Raw genomic sequence first — 21,117 nt, forward strand, 5'->3', positions numbered from 1 at the left:
AGAGATGTGGTTTACTGGAATGCGCAACCCATGGAGCTAAAATGCTTGTACACGGAAACAATGTACAAAAAGGCTGCGCTATAGTATTTTAATAGTGAATAGAGAATATATTTTAGAATGCTTAAATAATGTTTATTGTTTGCTAGAACTTGAGCTACCGCTATGTAACAATCTTAAATGGCATTTAAAAGGCTTTGTCTTACGTCATGTTTGAATATATAAACCAAACTAAACCAAGGTTTGCAGTAGTTCTTACCCCTTCCATGTCAGTCTATGGTCAAAGTTTCCACCGGATTTAGTTAAGGTACCCCGGGGCAAGTGGGACCTAAAAAAGTGCTAGTTTGATTTTGTCATGCCAAAAAAGTGCTAGTTTGATTTTGTCAAACAAAAAAATGATTTGTTGATATCTTTGTCATCTTTCATTCAATTTTAATTCTTCTTGGCTTTTTTGAAACAAAATGAATGATACTTACTGCATAGACATTGAACCACACATATTTGTTGAAATTTACATACTAATACTTAACGTAAAGTTGCCTTATTTTTTGAAGCGTGGTAAAATGTGCTAATTTTACATAACATTTTTATATACAAAAATCGTTAAATACGTTAAGTTGAAGACATCAAACGTAAATTTAGTTAATTATCTTTGAAATGAGCCAAAAATAATTAAAATTGAACTATAGATGACGAAGATATCACTAAATCACTTTTCCTCGTTTTACGAAAGTGACCCCAAACTTTTGCCCGATACATCATATTGAGGGGTGACCCCAAACTTTTGGTCGATGACATCAAGGATTAATTCACTTAATAACTTTTTTTTCTAGATTTTTTAGCTAAGTTCTGTAAAAAGCAGTTGAAAGCTAATAGAAAATGGGTCATATTACCGCTCTTATCTTAAAATTTGGTCGACCCAACTTTCAGCGACACTGCAGTAAGTTTATATTCATTTTTTAGAAAATTTGGCAACTTTGGGTTGAGTTTACATACAAATTTTTTTGAAAAAGTTTCTTTTAAATCATGTTCAAAGTTTCTTTGACTTATTATCTTTTGAATGAAACCTAGGGTTTTGAAATCGGACGCAAATTGGCGGAGATATGGGCCTAAAAAAATGACATGTTTTTGAGGGGGTGACCCCAAACTTTTGAACGGGAGTGTATCTAGAAGAAATCGAAAATTTGAACATTCGTTTTTCTAATAAAATCTTGCAAGTTATTACATGAAATGTATTTAAACGAAGAAAATTCCCTTGGCTGGGTTGTTTTGATCATTTTTAAACAAAGTAGAATGAAATTTCTCATACACGGTGAATGGGTCCCTACTACCACGGTGAATGGTGACCTACCACGGAATTAGGCGACCCTACTACCCTTTACTAATTGTACTATATCACCAAATTTTGTGAAAAATTTTCAACTTCTGTGGATATTGCTTTAATTTTAACCTATAATGAAGGCAATTAAAAGCGGCACCAACAATGTTTATAAGACTGGTGTCAAATGACAGCCCTTATTTGCCCCGAATCCTCTTAGATCCACGGTGAATGGTGCCTTGACGGTAATAAAAAGTGTAAGCAGATCTTCATTTACTCCATTTCACGGGGCAAGTGGGACCTATTCGGAATGTTTGTACAAATGGCTTATTATAGTTGCTGCTTTTAAGGTAGCATACATTATAAATATCTTATACTAATAACTATGTTCAGAGATTTGTGTTGGAAAACTTTTGTGGTATTGTGCATAAATTACGTAACACATATAATAACGAATTACTGAAAATACAGTTGATTTAACTCTAGCAGGTCGTGCAAAACCAATTGATTTTTTTATACAAAAAGCACCATAAAGTTAAATGACAGAAGATTTCAAAACTTGATTTTTATATTACATAGTTGACGAATCTCAGCAAAAGATTTTTCAAGATTTACAGATGTTATATTTTCCCTTACATAATTTTAAGATCATTAATTTTAGGATCATTAATTTTAAGATCATTAAATCATGAAATTTTAATAGGTCGTTTTCCTATTTTTTCTTACTTTATGGCCGGTTCCATTACACTCAGAGGAACTCATTTTTCAGCTAAAAACGAAAAAAAATAATAGAATAATGAGCATGAGCATGAGCATGAGCACGATTGACCGCCCGCGGTTGCTCTTCTGTTATTGCAAGGACAGCTGCATTTACACAATGAACCAACAGATAATGCTTGGGACTAGCCTTCTCCTCATTGTGTAAATGCTGGCATCCCAATACTTTTTAAAAAAGCAATACCAGCGCCGGCCGCGTCCGAATGCAGGTCAAGTGAGGTGAACATGAGGTCAACATAAAAAAAAATAAACATAATCACTAGGAGTTTGGATACGGGAAGGATGATTTGTTAGGGGCTTTGTTTTGGTAAACAAATTGCTACAATCACCAGACCGATTCTTGTTTTGCTACGAACGATGCACTCGCGAAAAATTGAATACGTCCTCAAATACGCGACATGTCAGGGAATAATATCCACCGCACAATCAATTCGAGAAAACAAAACCGCATCTACTGCTATCTGGCGTCGTACGGCTGATCCCGGATACCACACTCACGCCCCGATCACTGTATTTTAACTACCGGATGGCTGCCAGACATTTCATATTTTTAATATCAAAAATAGTTTGCGTAAAACGAGGTTCGCGAAAATAAGAAACGAAAAAAAAAACACACATCAACACCCGTGAAATTACGAAATTGTACTCGAAGAAACAGAACACGCGAAATTACGAAACTCGGCTCGAAGAAATCGACGCGGACACCGTGGTCTACCTGCGTGGTCTTTGATCGTTGCTTGTAAATCTGAAATAGAAAATAGTATTAAATGGTGATACGTTCACAACAGATATATTTTTGTAAATTGTGTTATTTACACATAGGACAAATTTACCTGCATTCCTCTGAAACAAACGGTATATTAGCAGTGAAAAACAAATTACAAAAATAGAATAAAAAACAATTAATAAACAAAAAACACAGTAAAAAAAGTAAACCAAATCTTGATCCTGCATTTAAATTAACCAGACTGGAAAATAGCAAGATTAAAATTTGGTATAATATGGTAGATCTTACGCCGTAAAGCACCATTCCAAGGTGATCTAACCACGTTACGGGTTAAAAAAAATAGAATAATAGACAAAAATATGAAAAACAGATGGTTTCGGAAATAAACATGCTTTACCCAAGACTTTACCATTTTGAATAATAGCTTCATCATCAAAATAGAAGCAATTAAGTATAATTCAATGATTGATTACTTAAGGCGCCGATTTTTACTTCACTTTTGAGTAAATTTCAACTTAAGCTGCAGAAAGCGAGATCAAACTATGGAATTGTGTTTGGTTGCTCTCATAGGTTTCACTTACCACAGATCCTGAAATGCACTGGGGTAAGTGAGAGCAGTTTACTAAAGGTAATAAATGAAAACAAATTGCAGCTTTTTCGCTTGAAATTATTTGCAAGCACTCGAAATATTATCCTGAAACCGAAAAAGTGTCTTTATTTGTTATCCTACTTTTAAACGACGAATGTAGTAGAGTACGTTAATCTCACTTAGTGAATTGAAAATACATATAAACAACTGGGAACAACAACTATTTTTGTATTCAAAGTATCTGTTGGTGTGGTACCTATGTTTTCCACGAAGAACGTTTGCCTTAAAAATAAATAATAATAAAAATAATAGCTGTAGGTCTCACTTGCCCCGGGGTACCTTACCTGATCTTCCCTAAGGTTGCTCGCAGTCCGGCCGGTGCCATGGATAAGAGTTGCTGGGCAGAGGCTAGCGATCTCAATGGGTTCTGCATATAGATATTTAATTTATTTTTATATTGTTCCAAGTTTCACAGTTGATTGTGGGAGTCCAAAGCACACATTCAACAGTTTGATACAGTTGAGCTTGTAATATGGTGTAAGCCTTCATTCCAAACCAAGTGTGCAGATCTAATGCATTCCATCCAAGAGCAGATACTCCTATCCCAAACGTTATCGCACACGGTAGCGCAATCAAATAATCTCAAAACAAATAAATTAGGCCTAATAGGGGATCGCCAGACTGGTGTGCGTTCCATTTCTCCGGTTGGAGCCAGACAGCACAAGGTAAAGTCGTACACACCGTTAGTGTAGATTCAACAGTAACAGAACAACGTGCACTTTCGAATCGTGTTGAAAATATCGTTCTGTTGCTTCTGGATGTGGTTTACTTGCCCTGTTTTTCGACCCCCGTAGGAAGCGTTCAACCGACCATAGTGGATTGTTGCTAATTGCCCATCTATTTGGCGCCAATCTATATTTAGAATTGGCAATGCGTATCTGGTCCACGGATAGATATTCTTAGTGCGGCCTCCGAAACCAATGGATAAATGTGTTTTTTTTGCGAATCGGAGAAGTGTTCTTCAATGGTGTTAACTTGTGACGAGAAGTATATTTGCTCTCAGAGTGAATGAATTGGCCAGTAACTACCGGAAGTGGAACGTCACGCAAATATAGTGTGCAGGAGAGTGAAGATGGAGGTCAACATTCAACCTTTAAGACAGGAAAGCAGAATAATGGTGCTTATCGGAATGAACAGCAATACATGAATGCTCAATACGGATAGATTATTATTCGATTGTTTGATGTGAATATTCGGATCAAAATGTAACTGAATCAATTGATGGATTACTGTGTAGTGAAAAAAAAACTTTTACCTGTTGTGATTGTTTAAAGGTTATTGACTACATCGAAGAATGTGAAACCAACAGTACGTCAGTACTTGTTGTAAATTTATAGTTGTATTTTGTGGTGCTGTATTAGTGTCAGCTCAACAGTTATTTTTCCACGAACCAGTGAATAAACCGACCTTTTTAAAGTAAGTAATTCACTTTAGAAATATGTGACGTATTCTTTTTCCACACCTCATAAGACACAGCTTTATGTTTTTTTTTAAATTTATTATCTTTGAAGATTAACTTTATGAAACCTGAACATTTCTGAAAAATGTTATACAAATAATTGTAAACGGTCCCATTGATGTTGCGACTTACTGGCATGGTGATACCACTTCTCTACTTTAGTGGTTTATATTTTTTCAGTTGATTTTATTTTATTTTATACATATAAAAAGCCCAACATTTAAACGATTTGAACCGTGCAAAAATGATGTTGATTGATTTATTCGTTCGTGACTTATATTGTTTCAAAAGAAACAAAATAACATCGAACTTGTTTTATGAAGTGATAAGAGATAGATATGTAGAAAGAAAAAATAAACCTATTCACCAGCATTGCCAAACTTGAAAACAAAAAACGCTGAAAGTTGAGGTGTTTATCAGTTTGTTCTAAACTTCACTTCTGAAGGAATGTAAGCCTCTCCTTATTGCGATTTCACTATTAACACATTCTTCTCTGTAAAGAAAACATAAACAATTATACATTGTCTCGCTTATAAAACTAGTATATTTGCTTGCACTATTCTAAAATATCCTACTACATTTTTCTGTATCTACTATTCACTTTATTCAGTCGATTTGAACTAGCAAGCTAAAACAACGGATGCTTTCTTCGATTGTGTGTAAACGTGCTGACATTTCGCTGGATGGCGCTGGAGCTGTAATGCAGTAAAACATTTTACGACCTAACAAGTCGAAGCGCAATATAACTGAAACCACCCGTGAGGTGAAGTCGGTCTTGCCCCCGAAAGACCTGGGGCTAGACTGCGTCGATATTTTATGGCACAGTAATTCCTCCTAATTCGAAACCAGCAGGGGGCCACAGTAAACAATGTGGACATTTAGCCCGTAATCGATGGTCGCAGTGAATGGCAATGTTAGAAGCACTTGTTTGAGTCTTGTTTTAATTTCCGATAATTGTGTGACAAGAATAGGGTGATCCAAATTTGTGGAATATCACATTAGTTGGTCAGCGGTATGTTTTTTATTTGGGTTGATTGATTGATTTGTCTTTATTTAAGAGACTTTCAGTCCTTGGCTGGGAAACGTGATATTCTCGGCCTTTGCAGTCTTAAAGAGCAGCGAGAAACGATATTCTCTCTACATCCTTGGCTGGTTCGTCTCTGTAAGTTTTTATTTGAATAAATTTAAATAATCAGCTTGTAAATCACTTCTCCAAACGTTCTTTTGAAACACAATCTACAGATTGTTAATGTAAAACACCGTTCAGGATATTCATTGAAACTGCATAAAAATCCTTGTAAAAAGCAGTAATTTTAATCTTTTGCAAAATTTAAAAAAAAGTGAAGAAATGTATACAAATGAAATACCCAAAAGAAGTAAGCGAATTACAGTTAAAAGTTCAACCTAATCGATACATTGGTAGATAACGGAGAATGTGATGTTCGAAGTGAGCAACTTCGCTTAAAAATAGAAATTAATAATGATTGTTATAGCGAGAAATTCGCTTTTGATTCCGAAATCAACGGATTAATTTTTATACTGCAATATCGTCATTTTTAGTTGTTTCTGCAAGGTACAGAGGTATGTTGTCGCTCAGACGAAACTGACGTTTAAAGCGCAACTGAACAGTTTTTCAAGGGAAATAAAAGGTAGCCGTAGCAGACACCTGTAACATGTTGAATAAGTGTGTTTACGGAGGAAAAGTGCTGTGTGTGACTTAACTTAAAAGTTTAAAAAACACTTAATTTACAGAACATGGGGAAAAATTGTAGAAATACTACTTTTGAGAAGAAATTCAATACACAATATTTAATACCAATTTAGAGTACGGTAGCGAAAGAGCTCGAAATGTTTAGTTTGGTGACATTTTATTACTAGTTTTCTATCGAGCAATCATCCGGGAACTGATCAATTTTAGGAAGCAAATCGCAAATCATACTATCCAAAGAAAAGCTGTACTTGTGGACAGACCCACCCTACATCATGCTTAGTAGTTGTGGGTTAAGGTGAATTCTTACGCACGAACAACACTTAGCAGTGCATAAAAACGAATCATGATTAAAATTGAATCAGCTGTAAGCAAAAGTTTGGCACTAGATTGTCTCTAGGAGATCCCACTGACGTCATGGTCTGTTCGTTGAATCCCTGAGTATCGGGCATGATGATTACGACACTTGAAACGTGTATTGCAATATTGACCATAAACTGGAACCAAGCCCCTCTCATGGGCAACTGTAAGCTAATTGCCGTCTGGCTGGCTGGCTGGCAGTAGGTGAGATTCCTGGGTAATTTCAGCGCTTGTAAAATTTCCATGCAAGGTTTCCAATCGATAAAAAAATAACAATTCTATTGGATTCTGCTTTCTGAGGCACCAATTATATCAACTTGTAACAGGGCAAGTCGGAGACTTTATCCTTGCCTAAATAGCTATAATCATTGCTACCGGCTGAGAGCAAATAATTAAGTGCGATAATTTATTCTGATGCAACAAGTCGTGTATGTTGTAACAGTGCATCTGAAAAGGAGTCGATTCTATTAGGCTGATATCGTTGTATTACCAAGGTATGAGAGGCCACGTTTACAGCAAATTTAGATCCCCCTGATCCCCCATCTGTGACGGTTTTCGTATAATAAGCGTCACATCTATGGATTTCGCATTTTCATCCTCGTTCCTGGTGGACATCACTTTTGAATGATCCTTACCATACGATGTTTGGCTTAACCACATTCAAAGATCAAATTCTCTTTCTTAAACCGTAGCGAAACTTCTAGTACAATACGTTGAATCACGGAATAATATAATTTCTTATTCTCGAAAACAAAACAAACAATATAAACTGTATTTACATGGCGTGATTCACTAGAATAATAATTACTCCAGTCGACTAGTTTATGAAACTAAACTGCAGAGCTGCAGATTTATTCATCGTTTATCACCGTTTAATTACTGCTTCAATTAGATTTATCGCACGATTATCGTTTGCCACAGTGACAGTGCACTGTTGCGCATTAGATACAACTACTGTACCGGATACCTGTTGTAGTAACGTGTGTATGAGGGGGGACCGATTTGCTCCACAGTCGATGACGACACGTAGAGGTAGGCTACCGGAGCGTCTGGAAGAGTGTTAGGAAAAATCCCCACTCATGACGAAACGGACGGCTATTGTTGGGAAATGAGGGCTTGTGATAATAACCGGCCGCCCGTATAAGGAAACTTACGAGACTGAAATTCACCAGAAATAATAACAGGAAGTTTGTGTTCGTCATCTTCCTGTTATTATTGCTGGTGAATTTCAGGCAGGTTTATAAAACACTCATGAAAAACATCACTGTTGAAAAACAATCAATATCGATTCTAAACGTCGACAAATAATGAACTCTGACCTATTGGGCTGAGAGACAGCTACGCTTGTATGAATTTTTCTTTATGTTTAATGCAAATCGGTTCAAATTGTTATTGCAAAATACAGGTTTAACTTTATTATGGACCATAATATTTTATTTTTTTCCGATAATGATCAATAAGCACACTTTGTTGATGCTAATGAGTAATGACATTGTGGACGATAGTTGCTTCTTTTCATAAAGACCAGTATAATAAATGATGCATAAGTACGCTGAACAGCAGGGCCATTTGGAAATTTCGGTATAACCGGCACATTTCAAATCACCGGAAAAAGTCGGGAAACCTCGAGAATTGTTGTTTAGTCACCGGGAATTTTCTGCAACTCTCTTTTGCTGTTAGAAGTCTGGGTGAATGGGTGAATATGTCTAATTTGACGTAGCAACATTCCCAGCTAATGAAAATGCGCGTTTTTTAAAGCTCTAAAAATGGTTCTTAGAGAACTTTGATGAGAAATTTGAAACAAAAAAAAATAAAGCGTTTAAACTGTTATGACCAAATTTGGAGCATTTTCCCATAGTTTTCATAGGGTGACACTAGAACAAATCGTTTTATTGCTTTATCTTTTTTGTTTCAAACTTCTCGTCAAAGTCACCTAAGAACCACTTTTAGAGCTTCCAAAAACGCGTGCGCTGAGAATGTTGCTACGTCATTCCGTTCAAAATATATTGATGATTTTCTAGAAAAAATAGGCACTTTTCAAGTATTTTTCACTTGAGTTACAAAAGTAACACCCCTCTATTTTTTATATGTTTTATAACAACATTTCTTCTTTTGAATGCGGGCAAAATATATTTTTTATGTTTGCCCCAACCCATCATTAACCCTTAAAAAACTATGATTTTTTTTTAAGAAAATACGCCTGTAACTTTTGAACCAAAAGAGAAAACGACCAACATGTGTTTCTTGGGCGACTTCGATGAAAAATCGAAACTGAAAAAGTTAACGCCAGAAAACCGGATTTTCTTGAACCACCCTAAGCTTATTCAGAAAAACACCTCTAGATCGGTCAATTTTAAAGCTACATAAAAAGTGTCTTCAGCAAACTTGCTCAAAATTGATGGATCCACAACTTTCCTGATGAATATATACAGTTATTCTTGCAAATAAAAAAGTTTGGTTACCAATTTCTTCGAAAATATGGACCACCCTAATTTTCATGTACATTTTAAAGAGGGCCTTATTACTAGGGACAACTTTGTAGAAGACCAAATCGCCTAAAAACTCATTTGAAGGCGTTGAATGCATCTTTCCTCGTAAATCTGGTTCGTGGACCACTGTGCAATGTCGCAACCTGCATTTGTTGTGACAATCTACTCAATGCGACATAGGTTTGTCCCAGCTTGAACAGAATAGGACAAAGATCGTACACCACGAGTTTGGTGATTTTTGAGCCTTGCATTGCAAATTTCGAGAAGCAACTTCCAGTCGGCAAATACCACAACGCTGCTGAATACTTACCACCAAACAGATTCGATTTTAGACTAATAATAATCGATTATTCACGAGTAAAAAAAAAAAAAAAAGTAAAAGTACGCAACAAATTCAGCTTCTGTTTTGTCCCCAACAAAAAGAATCTGGATTATGTCATTACCTGCTACCAGTAGGGATGAAGAGTAATCGCCGCGCCTCCTCTGTTGCTTGTTTTGTGTCTCTTTAGTAATTTCGATATTTCTCTTCACTGGCTCTTACCCAATAAAAAATATATACAAATATCGCTCTGCTATATATTCGAAGGAGTGCCTGCAATAGTACCGTAATCCGGGGTCAAATTGATCACTTTAAAACAACTTTTGCGGATAACATCAAATGCCTATTCAAATATTCTCAAAAGAATTTCTGTAAAACCAGTACCCTGTAGATCTCCATGGAACCATGTGACAGAATTTTGTTCAACATATTCAAATTTTAAGTTAAATAACTCCAAATGCCAAAAAATTGGAAATGCCACTTTGGGGTGAAATTGATCAATATACAATTAAGCATCGGTTGGAAAGGAAATTTTCCTTCTCCGCTTAATTTTGCTCTTCTAAAACCGAATAACGCGTCTTAAATCTTACAACTAGTGAATTTAATACTTTAAATGCAAAACTAAAATTTGGAATTTCCCATTAAACGCCTAAATGTTGGCAATTTCATTTGAAATAAGTGATTTCTATCACAATAAATGACTACAGTACTTTTTCGATTATATCACGAATCAAAAAAATTTTCGCGTGATATATTGGAGCGTGATATAATTGAAACAGGTTTTTTTCTGAAAGCGTTTTTTAATCAAAATACACTTACAAACAAAAAATTCAAACAAAAACGAACAAAATATCAAACCCGGTAATGGAAATCTAATAGTCTTGCACATATGTTATTATTTTTTAATGTCTCTGTAAAATAGATAAAATAATGAAGGTACATATTATTTGCACTTCTACAACATAGTTTTTGAACTTCATGGAACGATGTTTCCATATGTTGTCGATTTCCAATCTTTACACAGCAAAATAAAGATAATTGCTTAAATTTATCGTCGAGTACTTAACATTTTCAGAAGAGTTTCCAGAAGGTTGGAAATTTCGGGTTGAAAAATCAAAATTTGACATTTTTGCGATGTTGTCACGTTACGCTTTGTTGTACAATTGTCGCGAAGTTTAAAGGTTCTGTCTTTAATTTCTGATCGTTCGATATACTGGTTGGCAGTAACTGAACAACATATCAAGTTTTAAAAGCCGATAAATTTAAAAAATGTTAGTTTTCCCTTCGGAAGTGAAGTGAAACCGTGTATCCCGACATGAACGAGCCCCAGGTTGAAAAGCTCGTTAATAATAATTGAAACAATAAAAAAGGAAACCAAAGTAAGATTCTAACGAAAAACCCCTTTTCCCAATGGAACTAGGGCTGCCTCTCTTCAACTTAGTGTTCTTTGAGTACTATACCACAGTTATTAATTGAAGGGCTTTCTTTGCCTGCCATTGTATGAATTTGTATATTGTGGAGTAAGTACAATTATACACTATGCAAAGGAAACTCTGGAAAAGTTCCCGACCGGAATGGGAATCAAACCCGCCGTCTCTGAATTGGCGATCCAAAATCTTATTCACCAAGGCAAACTGGAGACCCCTGATGGAAAATGTAACGCGTGAAATTGACGCATACAGACCAGACTTGATGCAGAGCAAAGCATGGGAATGTGACTCTAGATAATCGAATCCTGTGTCCGGCCTGTCCCCAATGGCACCATAATCGTATACTAATGTGCAAAATATCTTACTTATGACGATTCATGTATCTTATATAGTTTGGAATACGTGCTTAGCGATATTTGTATCGATTATCATAGCGTGATATAATCGAAAAAAAAATAGCGTGCTAAAATCGAGTGTGATATAATGGAGATAATAATGATTAAATAGAACCGTGACAAAATCGAAAAACCACTGTATTTCATTATAAAATGAACTTCTTATATCTATTCCATGTTCTGATTAGCTGCATAACATCCCAACCAAGGCTCCACAAAAATGTTAGCACAGAGAACTTAAGGGAAGTCCTATTAGCAATCGATTGTTTAGTAGCAATGATTTCAGCTAAATGAGGAATGCATTGTAAATTCCTTGAAAAATAAGGCAAAACTCATTTTTTCTAAAAAAAATAATAGTCTACATTCATCTCTAGACATCTACGAAATACATGACGTAAAAAGTTTAAGATCATTACGACGCTTAAGAGTTCCTAGTATGGAATTAAAATGCAGTACTCGAATGATCAATTTAATCCCGGTTTACGGTACCAAAGAAATCAATTTGAATAGGGTGCCTGTACCAATTATCGCACTACCTAAGAATAACTATTTCTACAAAAATAAGAAGACCGTTGAATGTCATCGATATGTCAAATAATTGATTAGTTATCATACTTTTCAGGAAAAATATAGAAACGGGTCCAAAACTAGTTTTAGTATTTATTACGGCGTGTGCCAATGATAGGAACCCTGTACCAGTTATGGATACATATGTTAATTTGTGTTCCACTTCGCACTATTTGCATGCATTCGTTATGGGATTAGCCATAACTGGTACACTATGGTGAAATAGGGTGCAAGGAAGTCGAAAATTTAAGGAAAATGATTTATTTCTATCATAATTTGAGCAAATTGTGAAGTTGTGGTTGCAAAACATCTTTTGTGAACGTGATCTGTTGTTCACATTTTTTTCTTGTTGATTTGCATCATCAAAGGTTGAAAATCAACTATGGCGAATTTGAGGTACTATAGCCATAACTGGTACACTGAGCCTACTAAAATTTACGTAAATAAATTGATTAAATATTTAGATTTGCGAAGGGAGTATGAAGAGTTTTGTCCAGTGAATATTACTCATAGAACGTATTTACTCCTTAATCTTCCAGTCCTACAGTTTTAGGTACTAGATGGATTTTGAGGCAATTTTGTCAGTGCTAGCAGTAAATGCAAAATTTCTTATCAAATTTGACAATTACAGTTTTGGCTAGGCCAAATGAAAATGGTAGTTATGCATTTACTCATACCTCAAGCCATACCTCCAGAACTGTATTTTTTCATAATAAAAAACATTCACAAAGTTTGTTTTTAAACAAAATATCCATCAATAATGTAAAAAGCATTGAAATATCTCCTGTGAAAAAATCAGTCAGGGGCTAGTATATATATATTAGCAATCCGAAAGCTTAAATACTCAGTTACGCCAAGTTTAGACGGTATACCAGCATGCGTTCTCAAAAAGTGCGAGGATGTACTAGTTTCGCCTCTGACTACACTCTTTAACCTATCCTTCCGACAATGCCGCTTTCCCTCCAGCTGGAAAACTTCAATCATGTTTCCTGTGCACAAGAAAGGTAACCGCAATAACGTTGAGAATTACAGAGGAATTACTTCGTTGTGTGCATGCTCAAAAGTGTTGGAGATCATTATGAATGACGCGCTGTTTGCTTCTTGTAAGAACTACATTTCTTCCGACCAGCATGGATTCTTCCCCAAAAGGTCTACATCCACAAATTTGGTCCAATTCGTCTCATTTTGCTTACGAAACATGGATGCTGGCGCACAAGTTGACACGGTCTATACTGATCTGAAATCCACCTTCGACCGAGTTGATCACGGTATACTCTTGGAACGACTGAAAATAATTGGTGTCTCAGCGGATCTAGTTTGCTGGCTCGGCTCATACCTCAGAGATCGTAACTTGATAGTTAAGATTGGATGTGCTTCATCGCTACCTTTCTCAAATGCGTCTGGTATACCACAAGGGAGTAATTTGGGCCCGCTTTTGTTTTCGCTTTTCATAAACGAACTGTTGTTTCTACTGCCTCCAGGATGCCGTTTGTTTTATGCTGATGATGTAAAGTTATACATGGTAGTCAAGTGCGTGCAGGATTGCCTGAATTTGCAACAGCTGTTAAATGCTTTTGACGATTGGTGCACCTCGAACATGTTAACAATTAGTATCCCGAAATGCAGTATAATATCGTATCACCGGAAGCACAAGCCAATAACCCACAACTACTTCATCAGAGATCAGCCACTCGAACGCGCTCTGCAAGTGCGTGACCTTGGTGTTACGCTGGATTCAGCCCTTACTTTTCAACCTCATTTCAACGCCATCATTAACAAAGCAAACCGCCAACTGGGATTTATGCTGAAGATTTCTAATGAATTCAACGACCCGTTATGCCTTCGCTCGTTGTACTGTGCCCTCGTCCGTTCTATTTTGGAATCAAATTCCGTTGTATGGTGCCCGTATCAGTCAACGTGGATTGCGAGGATTGAAGCAGTCCAGAGAAAGTTTGTTCGTGCAGCGCTGAGGCACTTACCATGGCGTGATCCCATCAACTTACCGCACTATGAGGACCGCTGCAGACTACTCGGTTTATCCACGCTTGAAAATAGAAGGAGTGTAGCCCAAGCTGTGTTTATCGCCAAAATTCTGCTCGGAGAATCGGATTCCTCGGCGTTACTAAGTCAGCTCCATATCTACGCACCCGAACGGATTCTTCGCGAACGTAACTTCCTGATGCTGGAACAGAGGAACTCATTGTATGGCGAACATGACCCTATCCGCTTTATGACGACTAAGTTCAACGAAGTGTATGCAGTCTTTGACTTCAATGTTTCGTCGACCACTTTCAAGAACCGCTTGAGGGAATGGTTTCGATAAGCGGCAGACGAGAACCCACCGGTACAAGGATCACTCCCATTAGAATGGAAAAATATTCAAATTGACTTTTTTTTACCTAATTGACACTGTTTGTAAATTGTATTGTATTATGTAATTTTATACGTGTAATTTGTTGTGTATGTTTGTTTCGTAAACAGATATAGGGTTTTCACGCCGATTTGAGTAAGTTTTGAGAACAGTTCACTCAAATTCGGCTTTTCCCTGTCCCTTATATTCATTAAGACCAGCTAGGTCAGATGAATAAATTAATAATAAATAAATAAATATATAAATAAATATATAATTTGGGAGCAGGCCGTTAGGCCGAAAGCCGTTAGGCCGAATGCCGTTAGGCCGAAGGCCATTAGGCCGAATGCCGTTAGGCCGAAAGGGTCGTGTTATAGTAATCAACTTTTTCATCTGAAATTGTACTTCTTGTAAACTCTTTCTAGTTTAACTGTCCTGTTTCACGGCGGTAGTCTACAGCTGCTCTTTCTAGTTTAAATGTTTTACTCAACAGAGTTTTTCCTTCTTCTGAACATAGGGTATTTTTTCGTAATATTACTTTTATACCCACTGACTATAAGCATAACGGCTAACAACTTTTTCATCGAAGATTTTTCCTTCTTTTAAACATAGGCTGTTCTTTCTAAGTTTTAGAGAATTCGATTCAGTTGCACTTAATCTTGTTAATCATGTTCGTACTGGAACTCTGAATTTCTTTCCGGTGCAACTAAAATTTAGACCTTAAAACGCGAAAAACTATTAGTGTGTTTATCAAATTAACCATTCAAATCCAACCACAATTTCAAGGTCGAAGACTGTTTCCCTCAAACATTAAACAGTTTCTTTCCATCCAGTTGCGTAAGCAAACCGTTTAACCTTGCTGCCCAATCGACCAAGTGATTAATTCGGCCTAACGATCCTTTCGGCCTAACGACATTCGGCCTAACGACATTCGGCCTAACGGCTTTCGGCCTAACGGGGTAGAACCGATTGATTAAATGTGGTTACGAACATGTTTGAAATGTTTCATGAATTTTTATTATGTATATATTCTATGAGTAAAATTATGTGCTTATTATTCACATCCCAGTGGTCAAAAAACATCCAGTTCCACTTATTGGTGCTTCGAATTTGAATGCTAAACATCTATTCTGAGTCTTTGCGTTGAAAACCATTTGAAAATCCACTTGGGTTTGTTATACGAAGACACGGTGTACAACTCAAAAGTCATGTAATGCTTCGACAATTTTTGAGATTTTTTTTTTCAAATTGCCTAACAGTACCCAAGCAAAATATGCAACAGAAACGCACATAAAAATGGCTTTTCAGCTGTCTTGGGAATATCATTGATTTATAAAAGATATAAAAACACATGAATTAGAAAATAATTTTTTCGATTTTTGGCCTATCGCGGTACCACTATGCAGTCCAACTGATACCGCAAACTCAAAACAAAAACACTACTAGATGACCTTGTGGTGTCCTTGAACGGTCAGAATAACAAAAAAAAAAATTTGGCAAACGGGAACGAGTTTTCCCCAAAAAGGAATATTAATAGAAGTTTATACGAAAAATATTGAACGTTCAAGGACACGACACATAACTAGCGAACACTCAAAAAAAATGGTTGAAATCGGTTGAAAACTGATTCCGGAAGCGTACGGTTTTGGGAAAGCACGATTCCGAAATAATCACAAGTTTCAAATATACACTACGCGCCCATGAGGGACGAGGCGCAAAACGCTGTAACTTCGCTTTTAGTGATTGAATCTCTTGAAAAATTGACACAGCATTCATAAGAACCCATACTTTATAACAAAAAAAAAAAAAAAATCCCGGTCTCAACATATACAGGGGATGGCCAAAATGTTTGGGATAGGCAACTTTTTTCTCCCACAAAAAATTTAACATGCTGTAACTTTTCAAAGAGTGCATAAAAAAATCTCAAATTTTGACTGTTTGTCAACCTATTATATTTGCATCATTGGTACAAATTTGGGCTCGATTGATTATTTTTTCGCGAAGTTAGAACCGTTCGAGTAAAACACTATTATTTAGACAACTAATTTTTAAACTGTCATATCTCGGAAACCAGTGGACCGAATCGAATAATTTTTTTTACGTTTATCAACAATATATTGATACTTAGTACGACGTTATAAAAAGTAATATTTTCTTACGGCGAATTAAGTTATACCGGATTGAAATTTTTACCCATATAGAGGAAAAAAGTCAAATTTACAATACCACACAAAAAATAATAAAAGTGTTCTTTCTTCAATCTAAATAGGCTCTAATATGTCTGATTGGAGATGACTTGAAAACAGAAGTGGAAAATCTTTCGATATCAACACTAAAATTTATTGACATTGATGTAAAAAAAATACATTTTTGTAATTACGTTGTGAAAAGTTGAACATTTCAGTTGGCTGAAGTATGCTGAAATGGCCTACTTTTCACCCCTAATGCAAGTGTGCCGAAAAGTACTACTTTTCGGCACTCTTAACAGTGCTGAAAAGTAGCACTTTTCGGCACTTTTGCTCGTACGCACTTTTTACTTACCACCATGCCTTCCGTAGATTCAGCCTCTGCCTCTACATGTACTGAGCATCTCGAATCCGAATCAGGACAATTTCAATTAATTCGGATTCGAACTACAAATCAAAAGTAGAGGCAGCTGCTGTATCTGCTTTTGCTGTTGCCCGCGCACAACTGTTTGACAAGGGGAGCTCGATCATTGGTGACGCCTACTACACCAGAGCCTACCTGATCAAACGAAAAACTACGCCGACCATAAGAGCGCGCACGTGGTTCCTACTGATACATGTTTGTGTAGCTAGAAAAGATCGCACTAAATGGGTGTTTTTCGTAATTACAAAAAACTTTGTATGCAACTCGTTGCAAAACTCGATTTTTTCAGCACTCGTCATATTTATCCAACTCGGCAAGCCTCGTTGGATAAATGTACGACTCGTGCTGAAAAAATCATCATTTTGCAACTTGTTGCATAAATAACTATTTTACGAGAAAAATCCAAAAAGTGTCAATCCATGATAACTTTTTTCAACGTTCAAAAAGTACCTACACTGAAAAACAAGAGAACTCAAATTTGAGTATTTTTAAACTCACTTTTGAGTTCTTTTTTGCATCCCGTTTCATTTGCTCTCTTTATTGTTGTCAAAGAGTGAAGAGCAAAACAACCCAACTTTGAGAGTTCGATGCGGGAAGCCAAAATTGAGTAAGTGAGATAGTACCGAAAGTTGAGTAATTTTAACTGACGGTTGAGTAAAAAGAACTTCGACGCTAGATACTTTGGCCGTATACGCCTAAATGCAAACTACCCACCTCAACATCGACTCTATCAACTCGAAATTGGCTTCCCGCACGCAACCTCGAAGTTGGGTGGAATGAACTCACTTTTGGGTACTTTCGTTTCTCCGTGTATGTTTTAATAGTTTGTGAAGCATTTACATATTGATAGTGTACGTTTAAAATTTCATTCAAATCGGTTCACTGGTTTCCAAGATATGACAGCTCAAAAATGAGTTGTCTGAAAAATAGTGTTTTACGAGAACGGTTCTAACTTCGCGAAATATTAATCAATCGAGCCCAAATTTTTACCAATGAAGCACATATAGTAGGTTGACAAACAGTCAAAATTTGAGATTTTTTTATGCGCTCTATGAAAAGTTATATAGCTATAGCTATAGCTTGTTGAACTTTTTTGTGAGAGAAAAAAAAGTTGCCTATCCCAAACATTTTGGCCATCCCCTGTATAACCCCTAAAACACGTTGCACAAAGCGAAAGCACAACCGATCGTGCTCAACTTCTGTCATTTGGAACTTCAATGGGCCTAAAATGGGGCCGTATATCACGGAGCAAACTCACCGGATTTTTGAATGAAGATAATGAAAGCTGCATTTCTTTTGTTATCCGTCGGAGAACTCCGGGGTCCTTTGTTTCGGACACCTTCAACAAACTTGGAGTTGGAGTAATCACAAGCACCAGTGAATATTTTCGCAGCTCAATACCACAAACACATTATTTTTCTTCTTCACAACACACATCCAGAACCTTGAAGCCATTCAACTCCTCTTTCTCAGCTAACCTGAAGCTTGTATGGGAAAACTTGACCAATTGTATGCAGAAAACAGGAAGTTATCGATTTTTGCCACTAGCTTGCGTTGTAAGCATTCAATTACTAAAACTTTTGGTATACTATGGTCCACTGCACGAATTCATGCTGGCCTGCTTACTCTCACTGAAAATTTGACGTTTGAGCGGTGCCGACATCTGTCAAACAACTTTGCCGAAGACCGCAAAGCAATTCTGTACCTGTGAAACAAGCAATACCTTACTCCCAAATATCTATCCATACTCCCAATTTCTGAGCATTTTACTCGATGAATGCAATGAAGGACACAATGCAAGCCTTAAAAATCTCTAAACTCGTGGTGCAGGATCTTTGTCCTGTTCTGTTCAAGTAGGGACAAACCTATGTCGCATTGGGTAGAACGTCGCAACAAATTCTGGTTGCGACATTGTCCTTATTGTCGCGCGATTTTTGAATTTTGATTCACTGCTCCTTCCCGAGCCAGCCGGTGGGATGCTGTGGATTCCACGCTTTCTAGTAGCAAAGGTTGTGTGGAGACGCATGGTCGCCAGTAATTTCACGAAAAGACCTTATTTAATTAATTTCCTCGTCTAGTAGATGCTGCCACCATTGGTGCTCGGTTGTCTTCTAACAAATTTAGCAGATTTTCGGTAGTTAAATTTTACAATATGTTTTAAGCTCTAATCACATGGCCGCAGACGCAAATTTCATTTATGCAGTCATCAAACTGCATTGTAAGCCTTAGGGGAACTGCGGGCATAACGCCCCCCGGGGGCAAAGCGCCTTCACGCGATTTTATCATATTTCATTTTCATTTATTTAGTATTACATCAAATTTAAGATAAAACTGAATCAACAATATTTCTCCATAATACACGGTTCGTGGCTGCCGCTCTCCATCCTCGGTCGCGCCCGATGCTCGCCAAGTCACGCTCCACCTGGTCCGCCCATCGTGCTCTCTGCGCTCCACGCCTTCTTGTGCCAACCGGATCAGTTGCAAACACCAGCTTTGCAGGGTTGTTGTCCGGCATTCTTGCAACATGCCCTGCACACCGTATCCTTCCGGCTTTGGCCACCTTCTGGATGCTGGGTTCGCCGTAAAGTGCAGCGAGCTCTTGGTTCATTCTTCTCCGCCACACATCGTTCTCCTGCACACCGCCGAAGATCGTCCTTAGCACGCGTCGCTCGAAAACTCCGAGTGCTTGCAGGTCCTCCTCGAGCATGGTCCATGTCTCGTGCCTGTAGAGGATTACCGGTCTTATTAGCGTTTTGTACATGGTGCATTTGGTGCGTGGGTGAATCTTTTTCGACCGCAGTTTCTTCTGGAGCCCGTAGTAGGCCCGACTTCCGCTGATGATGCGCCTCCGAATTTCACGGCTCATGTTGTTGTCAGCCGTCAGTAAGGATCCGAGGTAGACGAATTCCTCCAGCACCTCGAAAGTATCCCCGTCTATCGTAACATTACTACCCAGACGGATCCGGTCGTTTTCGGTTCCGCCTACCAGCATGTACTTTGTTTTTGAAGCATTCACCACCAGTCCGACCTTTGCTGCTTCGCGTTTAAGGCGGGTGTACAGCTCTGCCACCGTTCCAAATGTTCTGGCAATAATGTCCATGTCGGCCGCAAAGCACACAAATTGTCCAGATTTTGTGAAAATCGTTCCTCGGTTGTTGAGCCCGGCTCGTCGCATCGCACCTTCCAAAGCGATGTTGAAGAGTAGACATGAGAGTCCATCACCTTGTCGCAGTCCCCGGCGAGATTCGAATGGACTAAACAGTTCACCCGAAACCCTTACGCAGTTTTGCACACCGTCCATCGTTGCTTTAATCAGTCTAGTCAGCTTCCCAGGAAAGCCGTTTTCGTCCATGATTCTCCATAGCTCTGCGCGGTCGATACTGTCGTATGCCGCTTTGAAGTCGATGAACAGGTGATGCGTTGGGACCTGGTATTCACGGCATTTCTGGAGGATTTGCCGTACGGTAAAGATCTGGTCCGTTGTCGAGCGGCCGTCGTAAAGCCGGCTTGATAACTTCCTCATTTGTTTTAGGTGACGAACGACGGAAGATGATCTGGGATAACACTTTGTAGGCAGCATTCAAAATAGTGATCCCCCTGAAGTTCTCACATTCCAAATGGTCGCCTTTCTTGTGAATGGGGCAGATTACCCCTTCCTTCCACTCCTCCGGTAGCTGTTCGGTTTCCCAGATCCTGACTATCAGCCGATGCAGACAGGTGGCCAACTTTTCTGGGCCCCTCTTGATGAGTTCAGCTGCGATACCATCCTTACCAGCTGCTTTGTTGGTTTTGAGCTGGTGAATGGCATCCTTAACTTCCCTCAACGTGGGAGTTGGTTCATTTCCGTCCTCCGCTGCACTGGCGTCGTCGTTTCTTCCGTTGCCGTGGGCTCCCGTGCCTACGTTCTCCACGCCGTTCAGGTGCTGATCGAAGTGCTGCTTCCACCTTTCGATCACCTCACG

The 21,117-nt window shown here is 37.9% G+C and overlaps 1 protein-coding gene across 2 annotated transcripts in view; it reads left to right on the forward strand.

The window, feature by feature from the left end:
- The window catches only part of LOC109431667 (ion transport peptide-like), a 121,891-nt gene that overhangs the window by 17,149 nt on the left and 83,625 nt on the right, over nt 1-21,117 (forward strand). The window contains exon 1 of one of the 2 annotated variants that reach the window (XM_062852601.1): nt 4,128-4,884. The exons of the other annotated variant lie outside the window; for it this stretch is intronic. The gene's annotated coding sequence lies outside the window, so the exon portion shown is untranslated. Of the gene's footprint in view, nt 1-4,127; nt 4,885-21,117 lie in introns of those variants that run through there. 2 annotated transcript variants of the gene reach the window in all.

Source organism: Aedes albopictus, chromosome 2 (genome assembly GCF_035046485.1).
Source record: "Aedes albopictus strain Foshan chromosome 2, AalbF5, whole genome shotgun sequence".
NCBI classification, from domain to species: Eukaryota; Metazoa; Arthropoda; class Insecta; order Diptera; family Culicidae; genus Aedes; species Aedes albopictus.